At 31.0% G+C, this 20436-nt stretch overlaps 1 pseudogene across 1 annotated transcript; it reads right to left on the minus strand.

Moving 5' to 3' along the window:
* Nucleotides 1–11110: 11110 nt before the first annotated feature.
* Nucleotides 11111–12903, minus strand: LOC105641618 (2-methylbutanal oxime monooxygenase-like; annotated as a pseudogene). Its single transcript, XR_016320134.1, has 2 exons — nucleotides 11997–12903; nucleotides 11111–11904 (listed from the first exon to the last, which is right to left on the minus strand). The product of XR_016320134.1 is annotated as a 2-methylbutanal oxime monooxygenase-like (transcript).
* Between the last annotated feature and the right edge of the window lie 7533 nt (nucleotides 12904–20436).

Here is a 20436-nt window from a genome sequence, read left to right on the forward strand (position 1 = left end):
GATTATTACTGAAAACCTGAAATATAATCAGTAATACCTAATTGCTACTAACATTCAAACTTTCATAAGAATTACGGATTATGAAATCTGAAATAGCACTTAATCCTACCAAACAATTCACTAATAGGCCTTTTTAGCAAAGAATTCAATAGAATCAACTCAACAAGAACAAGAAACAACAGATATTCAAGAATAAACTACTCATTTAAAACCCGAGTCTCACAAAAGTGCAAGGATGATAAATCCCTTGAATTGGTGTAAAGAAATTAGCCACTCATAATCATGGCTTCCAATCACCAAAAACAAAGAATAAAGAACAAAAACCTAGATTAATAGATGAACTAAGAGAAGAAAAACGTGCCTCCTAGCTGCTGTAGAATCACTCCTTATATAACACCTCCAAAAGGAAAAAGAATCCCTAATCAATTGGGAAATTCAAAAGCAGTAAACAGAAAATATTTGCTGTTCTAATTTCTCCCCTGTTTCTCAGCATCTTCCTCTTCGAATCTGATTCTGACTTCTTCAACAAACTTGCAGATCTCCTTCTCATCTTTCTAACGAACTAAGGCTCGCCCAAAACAGACACTCACAGCAGATACGACCTAAAAACCAGATCAGGTTGAAGCAGATATTTCTGCTCAAAACGTTAATCTTCTATGACGTTTTTGAAGACCAAAACGACTTCATTTCATTTAATTGTCTTCTCAACAACTGTAGGGCTGTCTTCTAAGAATTCAATGGGACTGGGCTGAGTTAGTTTGGACACTTGGAACTCCAGATATGAAGTCCACAACAGAACAGGTTGTGCTCAATTATACAGCACATAGCTTCAAAATTCAGAGCTGAATTTGATCAATATTGAGACTGAATTAGCTTCTGATTCCTCTTTGACAATTGTAGAACTTTATTTCATCTTTCCAGCACATCAAACGGAATCCAATTTGAAGGTCTACAACTCCAGATATCCCTGAAAAACCGAACAAGGGTCAAGATAAAAAAATGCTGGAATTTTACCAATTTAATCATATTACTCCAAATGCAACTAAAATAATGTCTAATTGGTAAAAATTGTCTAACAAAGTGAATTAAGCACATAAATAACCCAAAAATGCATATGAATATAGACAATAAAAGCACTTGATAATGCACTTATCACCCATACACTGGCGACATTGCCATGGTCATTGTATTCATCTTTGGTTGGCCTCATTTCTTTAGAATCATCGGTACTAGCGAGATTGATGAAAAACCATATAATCTTATTCTCTGCATCTGAGACATTATCAGAATTCAGGTTCTTATAAAAGGAGTCTCAAGTGGAACCCACAAATTTTTTGTTGGTGGTGGCGGCGCCTACTAAGTAGGACCCACACACACATGCTGAAAAAGAAAAAGAAGAAAAAAGGAAAAGTGGACGTAGGAGAAAATCACACAACCGCAAAAAATGTAGAGAGAGTTATCTAGTTTTAAGAAGTGTTTCCTAAAATTAGGGAGAGAAAAATAGTGAGAAAATTATTATGGGTGTTTTTGGGAAACACTTTGAGTACCACTATTTTTGTATTACTCTCTATGTACATATTATTTTTAATAGTGGAAGAATTATTCGGAGTTTGTCCCGTGGACGTAGCCCTAAACCGTTGAGGGTGAACCACATAAATTTCTATATGTCACAAGTTTACTTTTCCATTGCGTTAATTTTCTCTTAATTGATTGAAAGGGCCAAACAAGTGGTATTAGAGCTAAGGCAAGTGGTACCTAGGTCCAACAAGTGGTATCAGAGCTGATGCCTAACAAGTGGTATCAGAGCTGATGCTAACAAGTGGTATCAGAGCCGAAGGTTTTGGAAGGTCCAGCCGGTCAAATAGTGGTATTGGATCCATAGATATATTTTGAAAATAAATATACCACGACGAAGAGAAAATTACGATGGACTCGAAGAGAAAATTACGACGAGTCCATTGGTGCTGTCCGCTCGGAAAGACGTTGCAGAATCGACTTAGTGATGAATAGTAAAATACTAACTCAAAGTTGATGGTGAACAATACTATTGGCATTACTGTTACTGAGTCCGCGTCAAGTAAGCCCATCACTATTCACGCATAGTACTATTCACGTGTACAGTTACTATTCATGCATACAGTTACTATTTATGCCAAACTATTCATGCATACTACTATTTATGTATACGGTTTATGTTGGTGATGATTTTCTGCGCAAGACAAAATGGACAAGCAAAATGATCAATCTAAATAGCGGGAATTACCATATATGGAGAAATGAGAGATCTCCTTATGGTAATCAAAATGCATTTGCCTGTGTTTAGTTCAACTAAACCGGAAGACAAGATTGATGAGGAATGGGCTTTCGAGCATGCGTCCAAATCTCGGTTGGCAGATTTGATGATGAAGGTTTCTGTAGCACCTTCAGAAATGGTCAATGGAAACTCACAAAAGGTTCCATGGTGGTAGCCAATGGAAGGAAAGACCCAAAGCTGTACATGATGCATGCGAAGCTCTCCCAAGATACTTTAAATGTAGCGGAGGATGACATTACGGTTGAATTGTGGCATAAACGACTAGGCCACATGAGTGAGAAAGGAATGACAACTCTAGTAAAAAACAACATGCTATTTGGATTGGATAAAGTCCATTCAGAGAAATGTTATGATTGTATGGTAGGAAAACAGAATAGAGTAGCCTTCAAGATTTCTCAGCCTTCCAGAATGAAGAATGTGTTAGATCTGATATATTCAGATCTGTGTGGACCATTGACGATGTCATACGGTGGAAATCGATACTTTGTAACATTTATCGATGACCATTCTAGGAAGACCTGGGTATACACTTTGAAGTCTAAAGATCAAGTTTTAGATGTTTTTAAACAATTTCTAAACTTGGTTGAGCGACAGACAGGCAAAAAGCTAAAGTGCATCAGAACAGGTAATGATGGTGAATACAGTGGGCCATTTGATGTTTTTTACAAAGAGCATGGTATTCGACATCAAACAACACCTCCCAAGATGCCGCAACTGAATGGTTTGGCTGAGAGGATGAGCAGAACTTTGATGGAGAGAGTCAGATGTTTACTCTCACATGTAAAGTTATCTAAAAGATTTTGGGGTGAAGCTCTTCTTATAGCAGTTCATCTTATAAATCGTTCACCTTGTGTTCCTCTACAGTATGATACTCCAGAAAGAGTATGGTCAGGAAATGATGTTTCCTATGATCATTTGCGAGTGTTTAGTTACAAAGCCTTTGTGCATATTCCTAAAGGTGAGAGGTCTAAACTTGATGTCAAGACTCGACAATGTGTATTCATTGGCTATGGCCAAGATCAATTTGGCTATAGATTTTATGATCCAGTCCAGAAAAAGATGATAAGAAGTAGAGATGCTGTATTTGTTGAAAATCAGACTATTGAAAATGTTGAAAAGACTCAGAAGCAAGCTGTCGATAAATCTGAAGATGATTCAACAGATGTACAAATAGTTCCTCCACCAACAGAACAAAGACAAGTTGGAGATGAAGAAACTGTTCCATAAGAACAAGAGCTAGAGTTAGAAAATCCAGAAGTTCCCTATCAGAATGAACTAGAAGACAATTTTGATGGTGTTCATGTTCAGCCACCAGCACCAGAAGGTTCTTAAACATTAAGAAGGTCTAGTAGAGTCAGACAACCATCTACTAGATATAATACCTGAAAAAATACCTGAAAAAATAAACTCAAACACAAGTTTTTGATGTAATACCTGAAAAAATAAAGAAATGATTTATCTACACTCAGTGTATAAATCTACATGTACACCAAACTAAGTATAACAATGTTAACTATTTTATTCAATTATTTTAATTTATTTATTTTTTTAGATTTTTAAGATTATTTCCTTTTCACTCTCTTTTTCTCATATGATAAATTTTTAAGACTTTATTTTAGAGATAAAACATAAGATAATGAAAAGAATAAATGTTTAATTATTTTAATATTTCAGCAAAATAATTCAGTCAAATGCATTTAATTGCTATTTTTTTAATAGTTCAGAAATTAAATTATAAATTTTTTCGTTCAAACACTATAGATATAATTAATGATGCCTTGGGACTCAAGACTCAAAGATCCCAGCTTTAATTCTCATACATGTGAACATTTAATTATAATTTGTATTTCTGCCCCTTTAGGTTGTATTGTCCGGTTTTGTAATTATTGTAATAGATTTAATATTCACTGTAAATAGTAATTGACGAAAAATAAAAAAGAAATATCACTATTATTTATTTATTTTAGAAACCGTCATCATTCGTCACTAGGAAAAAAAAATTTAAAACATTAAACTGTATGAAACTTTTTTTTATTATATTTTTGCAGCAACATGCTGTTAGTGTCCATGTAATCATCCTATCGTATCTTGTCAATTTCACTTCAGAAAATTCACATTTTAAGATTGAGAACTAAAAGCATGAAAAAATGGTGTTTCGAATTTCAAGCAAAAAGATACTCTATTTTAAGAGAAAGCCACCACTTACCAATCACACAATTTGTCAAATTGAAAAAGAAAAAGGAAGAAAGATTGATGTTAACCACAAAACCAATTGACGTGGCATCTAATCATCATCCCATTTTCCATGTAATTTTTTTTAGAAAAAATCAACTAAAAATTCCATTAAAACGAAATTATATAGAGATATCGAATATAAAATCTTAATTTGAAATATCTCATCGAGTTGATAAAACATAATATTTGTGTCATAAGATTGTTATGTGGGTCCCGAATATATATGGCACAACCCAAGAGGGGGTGAATTGGGTTTTCTAAAAACTGAAATACATTTTAGAAATTCTAAACAAGAATTAGAATTTTAAGTGCAGCGGAAAACACACAGAACTTTGTGAGAATAGAATATGGATTAGAATCACCTCACAATGTTCTAATTGCAAAAGATAGAAAGTCTGTGCAAAGTGCAGCTATTGATTAGAACAGCTTTACACTGACTTATACACTATCAGAGCTTCTTTATGAAGGAAAGTTATCGATATTAGAACTTTCTCATAAAGTTTGAAAAACTATATAAAGCTATGTGAAAGACAGTTATTAAATTCAGAACTTCTTCACAGAGCCTTAATCAATTATCAGAAATAACTTTATGATGGAAAGTTAGAACATCCTCATAAAGTTTAGAAAATAAATCAGAAATCCAATCATTGAATAATACTGGGAATAGAACAACAGTTAGAACGGTGTATATTCACTTTATTAGAATACCAGAGTTCTAATGTTCAGAATAGATAAGACTTATTACCGTTTTAGAACATCTGAATTATTAACAATTTTAGCGTTTCTAAAAATTAAGCAAGAGTGTAAAAGAGACAATATCAATCAAACTTCAGAAATAAAGAGATCAACACCGAGAATTATAGTGGTTCGGCACTAACTCACCTACATCCACTCCCCAAGACGCATCTTGAGATCCTCAACTAAGTTATCTCTTTTAAAGGGTAAGAGACAAACCAACAGTACAAGGCAATAGATCAAAAACCTAGATCTACCCTTTTGTCCCACTAGATTTTCCAAAGGTTCTAGTTAACCTCAACCCTTTCTGTTTTTGGCAGAGTACAGAAAACTCGATTCAAGACATTACTATCCCACACAAGGAGAAGGTCGCTTGATAACTTCTATCTCAATAGCTTCTAACCTAAGCTATTACACACAAAAGTTTAACAAATAAAGAGCTGTCTACTATAGGTTACACAATCTAAATAGACAGAAAGAAACGCCTATATAAGCACAGGAAAAACAGTTTTATCAGATTAGAAGATCGATTAGAACACAGAATTGTTTTTCAAAAGTAATTGTAAAAATTCTTTTCACTTTAAATATCTGTAATACCCCGAATTTTTATTTTCAAACCTTTGAATTTTTTTAAAATCAAAAATCGCAAATTTTGGCCGTGTGGGCTGTAAACGTAAAACAGGCTCAATTCGAGTCCAAATTTTCAAATTGGGCCCAAGCCCAAAAAATCGAAAACCACAAGAATAATCCGAGAACCAAGTGAAAAACTGCAAACCGAGCAAAATCAAGCCAAATCGTTGAAACAGACCAAACCAGTTTGAATCGAACCAGAATGGCCTAGAATTTGCTAAAAATCGCCTTTCTTCTTTCTTTTCTTTTTTTTTTTCTTCTTTCTCTTCTTCTTCTTGGGCGCGCGGTGACCTCACTGCCTCTCCTCCTCTCGTTCTTCCGACCACCAGAACCAGCGCCACCTCGCCGTCGCATCACCGCCGCAGATGCTCAAGCCTCCTCCTCCTCTCTGGCGAGCGCAGCGATGGCAGAAGTGGCAGTTCTACTCCACCGCCAGATCGCGTCTCCTACTCGATTTCCGGCGACCTCATCGTTTCTCGGCGATCCTCATTAGCAAGGTGAGTCCAAAAAGCCTTCTTGTTATCTTTAGATAAATAATTAATGGACAAACCGAATTTGAATGAGCCATTTGAGATGATTGAAGATTTAGGTTTTGTCAATTGATAAAATTTGGGGTTTTAGTAATTAATTGCCATATTTTGTAGATATTGATCTCAAAAATCGAACTTTACAGGAAGCATTCTTTATTTTCAGTATACTATTGTTTGACCTCAGGCCTGCTGGCCGTCCGGCCACCGTGGCCTGTGGCGACGGTGGATGTTTCCGTTGACCGGAAAGTGCTAAATAGGCAGAATTTTGCACTCAACCCGTAGAGTATGACTATATTATTAAATTTGCAATCTGACATTGATTGATATTCAAACTATTGTTTGACTTGAATTTATAATTAGGCTTAGAAAGTATACGACTGCAGAAAATTAGTTAATTAAGGATATTATGCCTTAACATTAATTAATCAAGGATATTAGCTAAATAATTACATGAATAATACCTAAGAATGAATTAGTTATACAAAAGTAATGTTTAAGATAGGAATCTATCTCCTTATGGATCTTTTAGTTATTAAGCTTCAATATATTAGTTAATAGTAATCTTTAGTAATCAAAGCTGAAGTAATGCTTAATTCTATTAGAAAATGGCTTAAGTCAATTTGATTTGGGTCTGAATTTAATTGTGATTATTTGTCTTGTTTGAATTTTTTTTAGCTTTATATGGATTTTTAATGTTTTCTAAGCATGGAAATTGACTTGAATTGGGATAAGAGGAGTTTTAATTTTATGTTGAAAATAGGAGTGACCGAATAGGCCTAGTTAAAATTATTATGATTTTGTTAGAGAACCTTGATAGGTAAATACATTTAATTTTGAACTTATGAATGCGAAACATTCAGAATGATTATTATGAATCCAAACGCGAAAGATAAATTGAAATATTTGAAATAGTAGGTTTAATTCTTGCTAGGAATAGTTAATCGGTATATTTTAAGTTGTAAGTTAGATCTCTTAGTAGATGTATTCTTTAGATTTTAATTTAATAGAAGCATTTGTTCTTATTGGCTAATATAAAATTTAACAAAGGTATAAATATGTGGTTATTATCTTTAAGCAAGAACGAAGAAATGAAAGCTTGATAAAGAGTACTATAATAGTTAGACACTACGAAACTATCAAGTGAAAGTAATTGAAATAAACTTAATGATATAAGTTTTATTCGATTATATATATATTAAAGCTTTCATTTGTTTGGTAATTAGCTATAGAAGCTAGTTATAATTATATGAAGTAAATAATGATCGTCATTATCATTGGAACATGATTGCTGTAAATTAATGGTTGAGTGTTGACATTGTTGTTTTGGAAGGAGGATGGGGTTTTAAATTGATTGATTGCCCGACGGATGGGCTGTGTGTATTGATTGATAAATATATATAATGTTATTGTGACATTTAAACAGGTAGATAATCTTATTTTTAGGGGAGATGCTGTCGAAATTTCGATAAAACCTAGACTAGTTTTAATTAATAACATAATTAATAAGTTTATTTAGATTAATTCTATAACTTAATGCATAATAAATAGAGTGCTCTAATTATTTATTTGTTATCTTTATTATTCATTTAATTATTTAATTATTTTCATTGTTATTGTTTATTATTATTACTATTTTATTGTTGTTGTTTATTGTTAATGGTATTTATTTAATTATTTAATTGCATTTGAAAATGGATGTCCATTTGTGCATTGCATTACGATGTTCAACTGATCAATATGTCTGCATTTGATTGCAATGTTTGATTAATTGTGTTGTGAAAATGCTATGCTTTGTTTGTGTGGAATTGGGATGAAGTGGACCACCATGGGTTTGTGAGGACGGTCTGTGATATGGATCTTGAATATGATATGATATTTGACCGTCGGCCGGGAAAATGGGAGATCGGCGCCCCCTTGTGCACCTGATGATATGGATTATATAGAACCACAGGATGGCCTCTTGTTGTTGTGCACCTGATAATCTAGATTTAATTGTAGCCCGCAGGGTGGCCTCCTGTTGTGAGCACTTGATGATCTAGATTGGATGGAGACCTCCGGGTTGCCTCCTGTCGGTATGGAAAAGAAAAGAGAGAATGGAAAAATAATGAGAGGACTGGTCAGTGAGGATTAGACCAGTTGGCCGTATGAGGGATCGGCTCCCTAGTGCACATGTATGAGAGGGCGAGCCATGTGTGAGGACGGCTCGTTGGGGTTTCAGGTGGCGCCACTCACTAATTTCCACGTGATGTGATTATATGAAGATGTTAATGATTGTGAGTGCTGGTGATGTGCCATTTGTGTGACTGGCTGCGTGAGCATATAACTAGTCGGATTACTAGATTGATATGTTTACACATTTGTGTGACTGCGTGTGTTGTGCAGTAATTATTACTCCTTAGAAAACTCACATGTCTTATGTAATTTTTCAGGAAGTAAGTTTCTCTTAATTCGGTTTAAGTTATGTTTGTTCGCCGCAGGGATATAAAGAAGTTTTTCCTAGTTCCATAATTATTTTGCTATGAAACTATATGTATAAGAAGCTATGTATATCAAACAGTGACTCCGCAGTTGTAGAATTTCCATACATTTAGTCGTGTAGTAATACAGATGAAGTAAATTCTTTTAGCCCATCTTAGAAATGTGTTGTATTGTAAATGGGGCTTGAACTGTGGAATGTTGAAGATGATAAATTTGGGCCGAGGTATAATAAAATGTTGAGGTATATCTTTTTTCATTAATATGGGCTGAATGTTTGAAATTTATACTGAGATGATAGATTTTAGTGATTCAGGCTTACTACGGGCCTCGGGGGCCTTAAGCTTACCTGGGCCCTAGTGCCGGTTCGGCCCATGGAAATGGGTCGTGACAATATCTAAAACGTTAAGTATAGAGATGAAAAGAAAATGGGGGTAGAGAGTAAGTTTTAAGAGATAAAGATTCGTTCAATGAGAGAGTGCTCTTAAAACAAAAACTCTTACTTCACCAAATGTTTAAGGCGTGAACGTTCCTTTATATAGGAAACTAAGAAGCTGTCGCCTTTGGAAAGAAATTGAAATCAAAATATTTTCTTTCCTTATTTTAGAAGATATGAAAATCTTTGTTACCAAAAAAATCTATTTTATCCTTTTTGGTAAGAGAATAAAACACGATTTTCACTTTCCTTTAAATAAAAGATTCTCGACAGCGTTTATTTTGGAAAGACATAATTGCGGAAGAATGCTCTTACTAAAACCGAAAGAGATTCTCCTTCGTTTTTAAGGTAAGAAAATAATTTTAAGTATATTAGATCTTTCAAAATATATTTCCGAAAAGAGAGTAATTTGTATTACCAAAAACATTAAGAGAAGAAATCTCTTTAGTTTTAGGAAAATAAATTTTTCCGATTTAAAGGAATATTTTCGAAAATAAATTATTTGAAGAAAACTAATTTTCCGAAAAATATTTTTGAGAGAGAAAAAGATTTTTGTGCTCATATATGGATTTTCTCTCTATCCTACAAAGTTTCCTAAAAACCTAGCTACTAGGATTTTCGAAATCTTCATACTTAATGTAGAACTTGCCTTGTACGATTTCTTTTCAAAGAGATTCTGCATAAAATAAAATTAGCACAAATAGCATAATTTTAAATTTATTTGTTTTGAATTAATTATCAAAATTCGAGACTTAGAAATTGACCTTTGAGCCAACACGTTACCCTACTTAGCTATTCATAGCCACTATTCAATTCGGTCTTCTACAAGTACGATCTGATCACCTTTAAATTCATTCTTGAAGATCTACACTTTTTTTTTTTTTGTATAAGTGTTCAAATAACAAAATATTCTAGACAAAATCATTGTAATTGTTATAACAAACAAAATCCAAAGATATGAGCAACAATATCTCAGATCTATATCAAAGATACAAAATGAAGATTATTTAAAAAAATAAACAAAAAAGAGAAATGGTGACCATCGTTAGAGCTCACCGATGGTCTCTCGTGAAAAAAATTGAGAGAGAGCTTTTAAGTTTTGGAAGAATGAGTGTAATTTTCAATACTAACAATTTTGAGTACTCATCTCATGCAAATTTTTATAATCTGTATATATAATTAATAATACGGATCAACAAATTTATTATAATTTGTCAATTCACATTGTTTGAAATGAAGTGGTTGGAACTTCTTTTCCTTTAATAAAAGTTTCAAGTTTGAACTTTAGGTATAGAAATTATCCTACTATGAGATGATTTGTTGCCAAGATGATTTGCTTACGTTTCTTCTCTTCATATGAACCGATAATACTACATTCTTATCTTAACTATGTTACCCAGATGAGATAATTATCCATTTTTTTAAAATGATCAACTCATAAATATAATATACATTCTTAATATTGGAACACATGCCATCAAATAGGTAATATTTTAATTAATTCCTCATTTCTTAATCACTTTCACTTACAGAATAAAAAAAAAATTGATAAAAAGAAAAGTACCATCTGCAATTCATCAATTAATATATGTATGACAATTGTGGCAAGACAATCATTCATGTTATCAGTTCTAGTTGTTTTGACAATAATAGAACCTCATCATAAATTTAAATCGAAATTATTTATTTGCACCACCTCTTCTCCAGAATATAAATTTCAAATTAAAAATTTGGCAGGAAGAAGGGTGGAAGGTCTTTCATTAAGGCAATATCTGGATTTATGATTCTTAAATATAGAGATAATCACTATTAACAATAAAAGCTAACACATAAATATAGGAAACAAACATAACACATCACACATCACACATGACATCGACCAAAAACAAAAAGGCTAAAATAGGGAAACAAACATAAAAAATAATAAAATCTTAGTCCCACTCGTGCTTTTTTGGAATAAGAACAAGATCGTGCTTGTTATGGACAGTGGGACCACCAGCTTCTTCCATTGGAAAGTCCTCAAATTTCTTTCCATTAGGGAGCTCAAAATCAAACCCATATAAAAGATTAGCCAATGTGTATTTAACTGCTGTAGTACCCATTGCCAGACCAGGACAAGTTCTTCTTCCAGCTCCAAATGGGACCAACTCAAAGTAGGACCCTCTGTAATCAACATCACTGTTCTCAAATCTTTCTGGGTAAAATTCTTCAGGGTTCTCCCACTTAGATGGTTCTCTTCCAATTGCATAAGCATTGATGAATATTGTTGTGCCTGGTAAAATGTCATACCCACCAATTTTGCATTTTTTGGTGCTAAAATGAGGGATCAGAAGTGGGAGTGGTGGGTGCATTCTGAAGGTTTCTCTTACTATTAATTCCAAGTATTCGAATTTATCAACATCTCTTCCTTCTACTCTGTTTTTATTTGGTCCAACAATTCCTCTTATCTCTTCTTGTACTTTTTTCATTATTCTTGGATTCTTTAGTATCTCTGTGAATGCCCATGCGGTTGTCACAGAACTTGTATCAATGCCACCCACAAAGATATCCTGCCAAAAAATATAATATAGTTTTAGAAGATTAGCCTGGAGATCCACAAAAAAGAAAGAACATTATTTGAACGAAAAATTGAATTTGATACCATGAGAATAGCCTTGAGATGGTCTTTAGTAAGTTGGAAAGAAGCACCTTGGTCTCTCATCAGCCCAACCAAGACATCAACAATATCTTCATGTTCAGGCTTAGGTCTATTTGGGTCCAGATGCCGCTCAAGAATTTTCTGAAAATACCCATCAAGGTTTTTGAAAGTTTGTTCTCTTTTAGCAAGAGCACCAGTCAAAGAATCAATGAATCTTCCAGCACTAGGGAAAAAATCCTCCGCATGAAAATTGTTTAAAATATCCATAACCTTGTTGGAACTCCAATTGTCCATAGCTCCTTCCGAAAGCAACAGTACCCATAATACCATCAATCACGTTAAATATTAGCTCCGTAAGATTAACTGGATTAGGGTATGCATTTGTTAAAATATTGTTTAACTTGTCAATCTGCTCTTCTCTTGCATACCAGAACATATGCACTCTTTTCATACTCAAAAGCTGAAAAATAAACAACTTTCTCATTTCTTTCCAGTAATCAGAATATGGACGAAACGCAACATCCAAGAAATTATATGACAGTCTACGAGGCCCGACCGATGAAGGGCGACTGCAAGTTTCAAGATCATGGTCTTTTATGACTTCTCTTGAAGCCTCTGCACCAGAGATAACAACACCAGGTGATCTCCCTAATTGAACTCGCATGACAGGGCCATATTTTTGTGACATTTTCCAAAAATCGTAGTACGGCCTGTCGCCTAACTGGTGAAAATTGCCAATAATGGGGAGTCGTCTTGGACCTGGTGGTAGTTTAGGACCTTCAGTTCTCTTCTTGCTTTTGAAGAGAAAGAGGGTGAAAATTGGAAGAAGAAAGACTGCAAGAATTGGAAGCCATTGTTGGTTGAGAGAAATTAGATTTGATATAGACATTTCCTGTTGTTGTTTATCTTTTTGGTGTGGTTTTGATTTGAAAGTGGAGAAGATGAGTGAACCCTTTAAATAGTGCAGCAATGTAGTGAACCAGAGACTTGATATTTCTTTGAGGAAATATAATAAATATATTAATTACAGCACACGTTCTTTTCATTATTTAATATTTGCAGTTGTATCGCTTACCTTGTTACACGTATGATTTTTTATGGTTTTAATAGGCATCACCACGGTTTAATTCAAATCAAAACCGAATCATAACCGAGTTAAAATTGCCATCATACCGCAATCAATGTCATCCAATTTCAAACTATAATCAAAATCACATTTTCATTGTTTGGTTTCATTTCTTCATTTTCTAAAATTAGAATGCACGATTCTAATTTGAAACCATGAAAAATTAAATTTACAACCAACTCGTAATATTTTTTTTTATATTTTTTTAAATTAAATTTTAAAACTTTTATTATTAATTTGGTTTAGTTTGTCCAATATTAATATTTTATTATTATTATTATTATTATTATTTATTCAAAATACAAAACTAAAAAAAAATAATAAGTTTGAAAATGATTATCTAATTTCGGTTTTAAATCGAAACGACATCGAAATCGGTGATTTCAAAACTATCTTAAAGTTTGCCTTTAAAACTGAAACCAATGGCTCTGAAACTATGATCATAACTACCTCTCTCACTCTCCTCACAATAAGACTTGAACTCGAAACTTCTAACTCTTCACACTAGTGAAAAGACCAACCAGACTACACTTGATTGACCTAAAATCTTATATTTTATTATTTGGTTGAAAATAATTGCATAGATTTGAATGTTATCTTTAAAATAAAATTAAATGATTTAAATTCCATCATTCATATAAAAGTATGAAATTAATAAAGTTTCCAACTCTGAGCTGAGATTTCTCTCTGCCAAAACGATGAAATTGAAGTTATGATGAAATCTATCAATTTTATGAATTACTTTTTCTCAACCAAATAAAAAAAATCTAAGGAATCCGCATAAATGTTTAAATGTGTGTTTGGAACGGTACAAAATACCCCAGAAAGGAAAATAATTGGGTAAAATAATTGAGGAAAGTTATTTCTGCTGTTTGGATGATGTTAAGAAAATTGCAGAGGATGGAGAATTTGTACTGAAATCCTCTTGGGCTCGCAATTTTTCAATCTCTCCGAATCGGAGATAAAACAACAAATTTTGTGGGAGATTTTCAATGTTTATACAAAATTACAAAAAAAATTCATTTTCCTATCTCCAACAATTAACTCCTCTCTCTTGTTTCCATGTCGCTGCCATTCTCCACAAATAGCAAATATAGAGGATGGAAATAGAAAAGAACCAAAATTTTATTGTTGATGCTTTATATTAAAAAAATAAATATCAATTTTTTTAGATGGTGATTGATGGTATTTAATTAAATTAAATAGTAATTAATTAAATATATTATTTTTATTTATCAAGTAAACTTGTAACATTATATACAATGTTAAGGTTAAAACTGTAATTATGCAATAGTAATATTTTTACTTCTTTTTTTACTATATTTTTTATTAATGAAATATGAGATATCTCAGCTTATTCTTAAAAAAAAAATAAAATCTTAGCTAATGGCTAGGAAACAAACTGAGTTTACTAACTCAGCTCAACTCTTAAGATTAATGAAATATTTATTTCATGCATAGAAGATTATTCAAACTTGAAGAAATCATTATTAATTTGTTTATAGTATGATCTCAAGTGTTAAATTTTGGTTAATAGAAATAAATAGGGCACGCTCTGAAGAAATCATTATTAATTCGTTTATATTTATTTCTCCAATTTATAGTTGGTGGTTGAATTCTTTCAATTTTGTGCAACATGCATGCGGACGGCAGGCGGTTAGATGAAACACTCTAATGTAACGATCAACCAATGCTAAAAAGTTAGTACTAACAAATTAACTGACTAGTTTACCACCTTTATATGCGCTATATAAATTGACTATTTAGTTGATGTGAGATTGTTACTAATTAGTTGGATAAAATCAAAAGAAATAAAAGATGATAAAAAATTTCAATTAAAATCAATCAACAATTACAGTTGATAGAAGTGTCAATCCATTGCCAATTCCATCTGCTTCGATTTGAAGTTGATACGAATTTAAAGTTTTTCGTATCAACTGCTAACTTTTTTGTATTTATATTTTATTTCGAATTCATTGGCCTTATAAAAATAATTATTTGTAAATTTCTTTTTTTTTAAAATTAGTATTTTTATAGTCATGTTATTTACAGTTATTCAATAATAATAATAACAATTTTCTATTAAAATATTATTTAAAAAATTAACTAATAATTTTATTTATATAATTATAATAAGTAAAAAATAATATTATTCACTTTAAAAATAAAATATATACACATAATGCATCATAACATATAAAATAATTATATCCTTAATAGTCATTTTATATTTTATTATCAACCACTGCTAAAACCGTATCAATTAACATTTATCAGCTAATCGCTATCAGCCATCAACCACTAGCTTTTAGCAGCCGCTATCAAATTTAGCAGGTGTAAATAGCTAAACCAAAAGACCTCTTAATTGTAATTTTTTTATTATCTTAAGAGGAAAATTTTTTTCTATAATAATATAAAAAGAATATAAGAGAATGACTATATATATCATTATTATTAGGCCAAAATTATCATTCTTTAATATAAGTTATTTGAGCCAATCAGGTATGGTATGATTGTCTTCTCATTTATACGAGCAATGAGAGGTCTGGAGTTCAAGTCTTTTTGACTATAAAAATTTTTACCAATCTGATGAATTAATGGTGAATTAAGAGTTTTTACCAATTTGGCGAATTAAGGGTGAACTACCTCAATTATTTAGCTCGTAATGTTAATTTCAGTCCATTAAACATGCGAGCGAATAAATTTGAAATTTTGAAGTTGCTAGACTATTCCTCTACGTATTCCTATTTGTTCAAAATTCTGTCTGCAAAAATTCCCGCTAGTTAGGCGGGCACGTTTTTATTTCTTAGACAGTTTCTCAATTATTTAATTTTGTCCCTCTTATTATGGAAAAGAATAAGCTGGTCCCTAAATCAAGATCTCTTTTCAAAAATTAACTATAAAATTCTTAATTTATATATTCATTAATACTTTGATTTTTCTATTTAGAACCAAAATATTAATGAAATTATAATTTTAACATCTCATAATCAGTTTGATTATAATTTAAGAATCAACTTCTCAGTGAATTGATAGTTAAAAATGCTATTTTAGAAGAAAAGATTAAAGCGTTAATAAAATTATAAGGAACCGATCTCATTGTTACTTTTTGAAAATATAAATTCTCACGTGTTAGTTATAAATTTGGGGATTAATTTTAATTTTTTTCTCTCCTTATTATTCAACTACCATTATTAATCTACACGATGTTTTTTTTTTTTTTTTTCTTTTGCGACTCCTTTATCCATTTATAATTGTTCTACCAAACTCGTTTTTTTTTTTTTTTTTTTCATAACTTTGGCAATTTTCTTGTCTTTCTTGTAGACAATTATTCTTGAATTATCACAAAATTAAAATGTTAAAACATGATTACAGCTTTGCCTATTTTTCCACTAAAAAAGAATAATATCCGCTAGTTAGGCGGGCACGTTTTTATTTCTTAGAGAGTTTTTCATCCGTCTCAATTACTTAATTTTGTCCCTCTTAAATTTCTCATCCGTCTCTTAAATTTGATTATTTCTTAGAAAGCAACTACGTAATTGATTAATTTCAACCTTTAGTCCAAACTTAAATAAGTTCAATCTCTTTTCATAGATTCTAATAATATAAAATTCAAAAAATATTTTAGAGGAAAATAATTGGTATTGAATTTATATTTTATATATATATATATATATATTAAATTTCACAAGAACAATTAAATTTAATATTTATCAATTTTATTATAATATTAAATATCATTGATAAAATTGACTAAAAAAATAAAATAAAACTCATAGTTCCATGATAACAAAATGATTAATTATTTATATGTCTTTTTTTTTTTTTAATTTTCATTAACATTTATTAATTTTAAATCCCAAAAAAGAAGATGAAAATTTATATATTTAGCAACTGCTATAAATTAGTATTAAAAGCATTTTTACAATTAGAGTATCAAATGAAAGAAAATAAAGATATTTTAATACCCATATGTTAAAAGAATGTTTAGAGTGTGTTGGGATCAATGCTTCCACTTATCCCCTTATTTATTTTCACCACCGATGATCTAAGCTATTTTTCACAATATTTCATTGTATTATATTATCTAAGCATAAATATGCAAACTTTTATGTTTACAATGAATCAAAAAGAGGGAAAAATAAATTAAATTTAAGATTAATTACCTATAATAATCTTAGTGAAAGTTTAGAAATCCTAAAATATCCTTAGTTTCTGATCGATTGATAATAGTTTGAGTTTTTAATAATCGATAAATTAGAGTTTTTAATACTTTTTTTATTCATTGATTAAAAAAATATTATTATATTAATATATTATTCTAATTGAATTTTCAATTTTTGATTATTTACGATATTAATTGTTTCAAAAAATAAATTATTATTTTAATTTTAAAATAAACTTCAAAATGCAAAAATATATATATATATATATACCTATAAAAGATATTGTTTCACACGTTTATATATATATCACTTTTAAAGTTTTGAATTTTTTTTTATTTATGTCTATTTATCTATGTTGAAGTTTTCCAATTTATATGGTATAGATTAAGGCAACATTTTAATTTTTTTTTCTTTTTTCATGAATATTGGTTGTCAAAATATCATATACTATTAGATCATTTTCAATTCCTACAAAACAGGTTCTTCTATAAACATAAGAACCGCGCATACTAAAGGATTTTAAATATCTATATATTCTCTACATCTCAACATAAATTAATCAAAGCAAAACACTCTTAAAAAAAAAAAAATGGATATAATGTGGTCCTCAAAGCTTTCAATTAATTGAAATTTGTCGATCTCAATACCATTAATCGAAACCGGTATCAAATCCAAAATTAAAATGATCTTTTCTGATAGCTTATTTCACAAGTGTACGAAATCGCTACAAGTAATATATAATGAGTAAGAGTATCGTATCCACAGGGATTGTATGCCAAGTACCAAAATTATGTTATCTCATTATTATTTAAACGATAAATGATGAAATTGTTTATAGAAATTAAATTCAACAAGTAAAAATAAGAAGTTAAGCAAGCAATTATTGATTAAAAGAAATCAAGGAAGTAAAGCTACTAGGGGTTTTGATTTCACCTAACTCTATCCAATTTATTTAATTAGTTCATTGATCAATTTAATTATTCAAGTAGGGGAAACAACCCAAAAATCACTAACAAGCTCTCCCGATGTATTGTTAGCTATTTTAATCCGGTCTAATTACCTATCTTCCAATAGCGCAATCAAACATGAATTAAATCATTAAGTTTTATGGTTTGTCCTGTGAATTCATAACCTAAGGTCATTAACTTATGAAAACCCCCCATGAGTCAAACCGTATAGCTTCCGCATCAAGTTATTATTCTCATGTGTTTTATTAACCTTTTCATAACAAATATCCTTCTTCCGATAGTGATAATTGAAATAAATCAATCTAGGGGAAAATTCTGCCTAGAAGCATTAAGTTCATTAATAAATCATAACTTGAATAAGGAAAAATAAATCTAATTGCATAAATTGGAAAAGAGATTAAGCTACATCAAACCCCTAGTATAAGAATTTAGTTACACATAGTACTTAAATAAAACTCAACAATACTTGATAAATATTCCATAATCAATAAAGATAATGAAAGAATTAAACAAGATTAAGAGTTAGAGATAAGAACTAGTTTATCAACTACTTGAATGGCTTCCTTGAAACCTTGCATAACTCTTAAATACTTAGCTTCAAAAGAAAATAAACTATCTAAAAACTAAAAATGAGAGAGAGAAGAATAGATGTAGAGTATAGGATATATGATGCCCTTTGAGTGGCTTCTTTGCTTCCTTATATAGCCTACTTGGGGGAACAAGCCTTGTGCTTTTATGAGTGAAGTCCAACTTTGTGAGGTGGAATAGTTTGTAAATTAAGCCATGAATTGCTCTCAATTATGGTGTCTCAAATGCACATGGTTGAACTTTGACTGGCATGTGAAGAAAGCATCCAAGGCATGTAACGCCCCATTTTTCTGTGTCTGAAATAGTAAATTATCGGTCTGTGAATAGTGTCATCGGTCCGGCAATAAATATTATTTTGGTCCGGAAAAATTACTATCTATGTGTTATATTTTATTTAATATTTTTGGAGTATGTATACATTATTTTTATGGGTAGAAAGTAAGTAATGAATATTTTTTTTGGAGAAATTAGAGAATTAGTGAATAGTGAATTATGTTGTTATATTAATTAAAGAAATTAGAGAAATTATTTTTATGGAGTAAATTTGAGATGGTGTTATATTAATTAAGGAAATTAGAGGAATTATTTTTAAGGATTAAATGTAAGAATTTTTATGGAGATAAATAATATTTTGAAGGAATTTAATTTGGAGAATATTTGTAGCCATTAGATTGAATTACATTGCTCAATCCTAGCCATCCAATTTTGGTGAAAGGACCAAATTACCCTTTAGTCAACTCCATTATTTGAGCTAACATATTTTCTTCCTTTTCCTCTCCATCTAACGTGACCTTTCTCTTCTTCTTCTTCTTCTTCTTCTTCTTCTTCTTCTTCTTCTTCTTCTCCTTTAGGTCTTCAATTTTTACTTCCTAAACACATCAAATACACTCCAATAAACTTTGATTAAGTACTTAATCTTTGAGATTAAAGCTTGAGAAATGATATTTGGTGAATAATTTCAAGTAATTTGGAGGACAAAGGGTGGAGAGCTTCCTACCAAAGACAAGGGAAAACTAAGGCTTCAAGAGTTTGGCTTAAGCTTGTTAGAGCTTATATTTAAGGTTAGTGTTCATAAACACTCTTATCTTGTTTCAATTTTTGATTTTGTGAAGTTTATACTATTTTGTGAAAATTGGGAATTTTATATGAACTGATTTGATTATTGAATTTTGGTGGTATAAATGTGTTCTTGGGAGATTTCTAAGCGTGCTTATATGTTGAATTGATAAGGAAAATAATTTCTTCTTCATTAGAAAGCTAAAACAAAATACTACAAATGTTATGAAGGGACCACAGCCCAGATCAATCTTTAAGATGGCAAAAAAAAGCTAGGAACACAGACCAACAGTCTAGACCTGATTCAGCAGAACTAATTTCAATGTTTATCAAATTTCTACTTATCCAGACACTCAAATCACACCAATCCAAAACCAGAGAAGTCTCAAGACACAGGGCAACAACTCTCATGAAGATGGTGTTACATTTACTTGTGAATACTCAATTACTTCTAATTCATAATTTTAGTTTTATGATTTATATGTTAAGTTAAGATGGTGTCTCCGGCACCGAATGTGGCATCCGCCGTCGGGTCTCTC

Source organism: Jatropha curcas, chromosome 3, assembly GCF_041381405.1.
Source record: "Jatropha curcas cultivar XTBG-Jc1 chromosome 3, XTBG_Jcur_1.0, whole genome shotgun sequence".
Lineage (NCBI taxonomy): Eukaryota > Viridiplantae > Streptophyta > Magnoliopsida > Malpighiales > Euphorbiaceae > Jatropha > Jatropha curcas.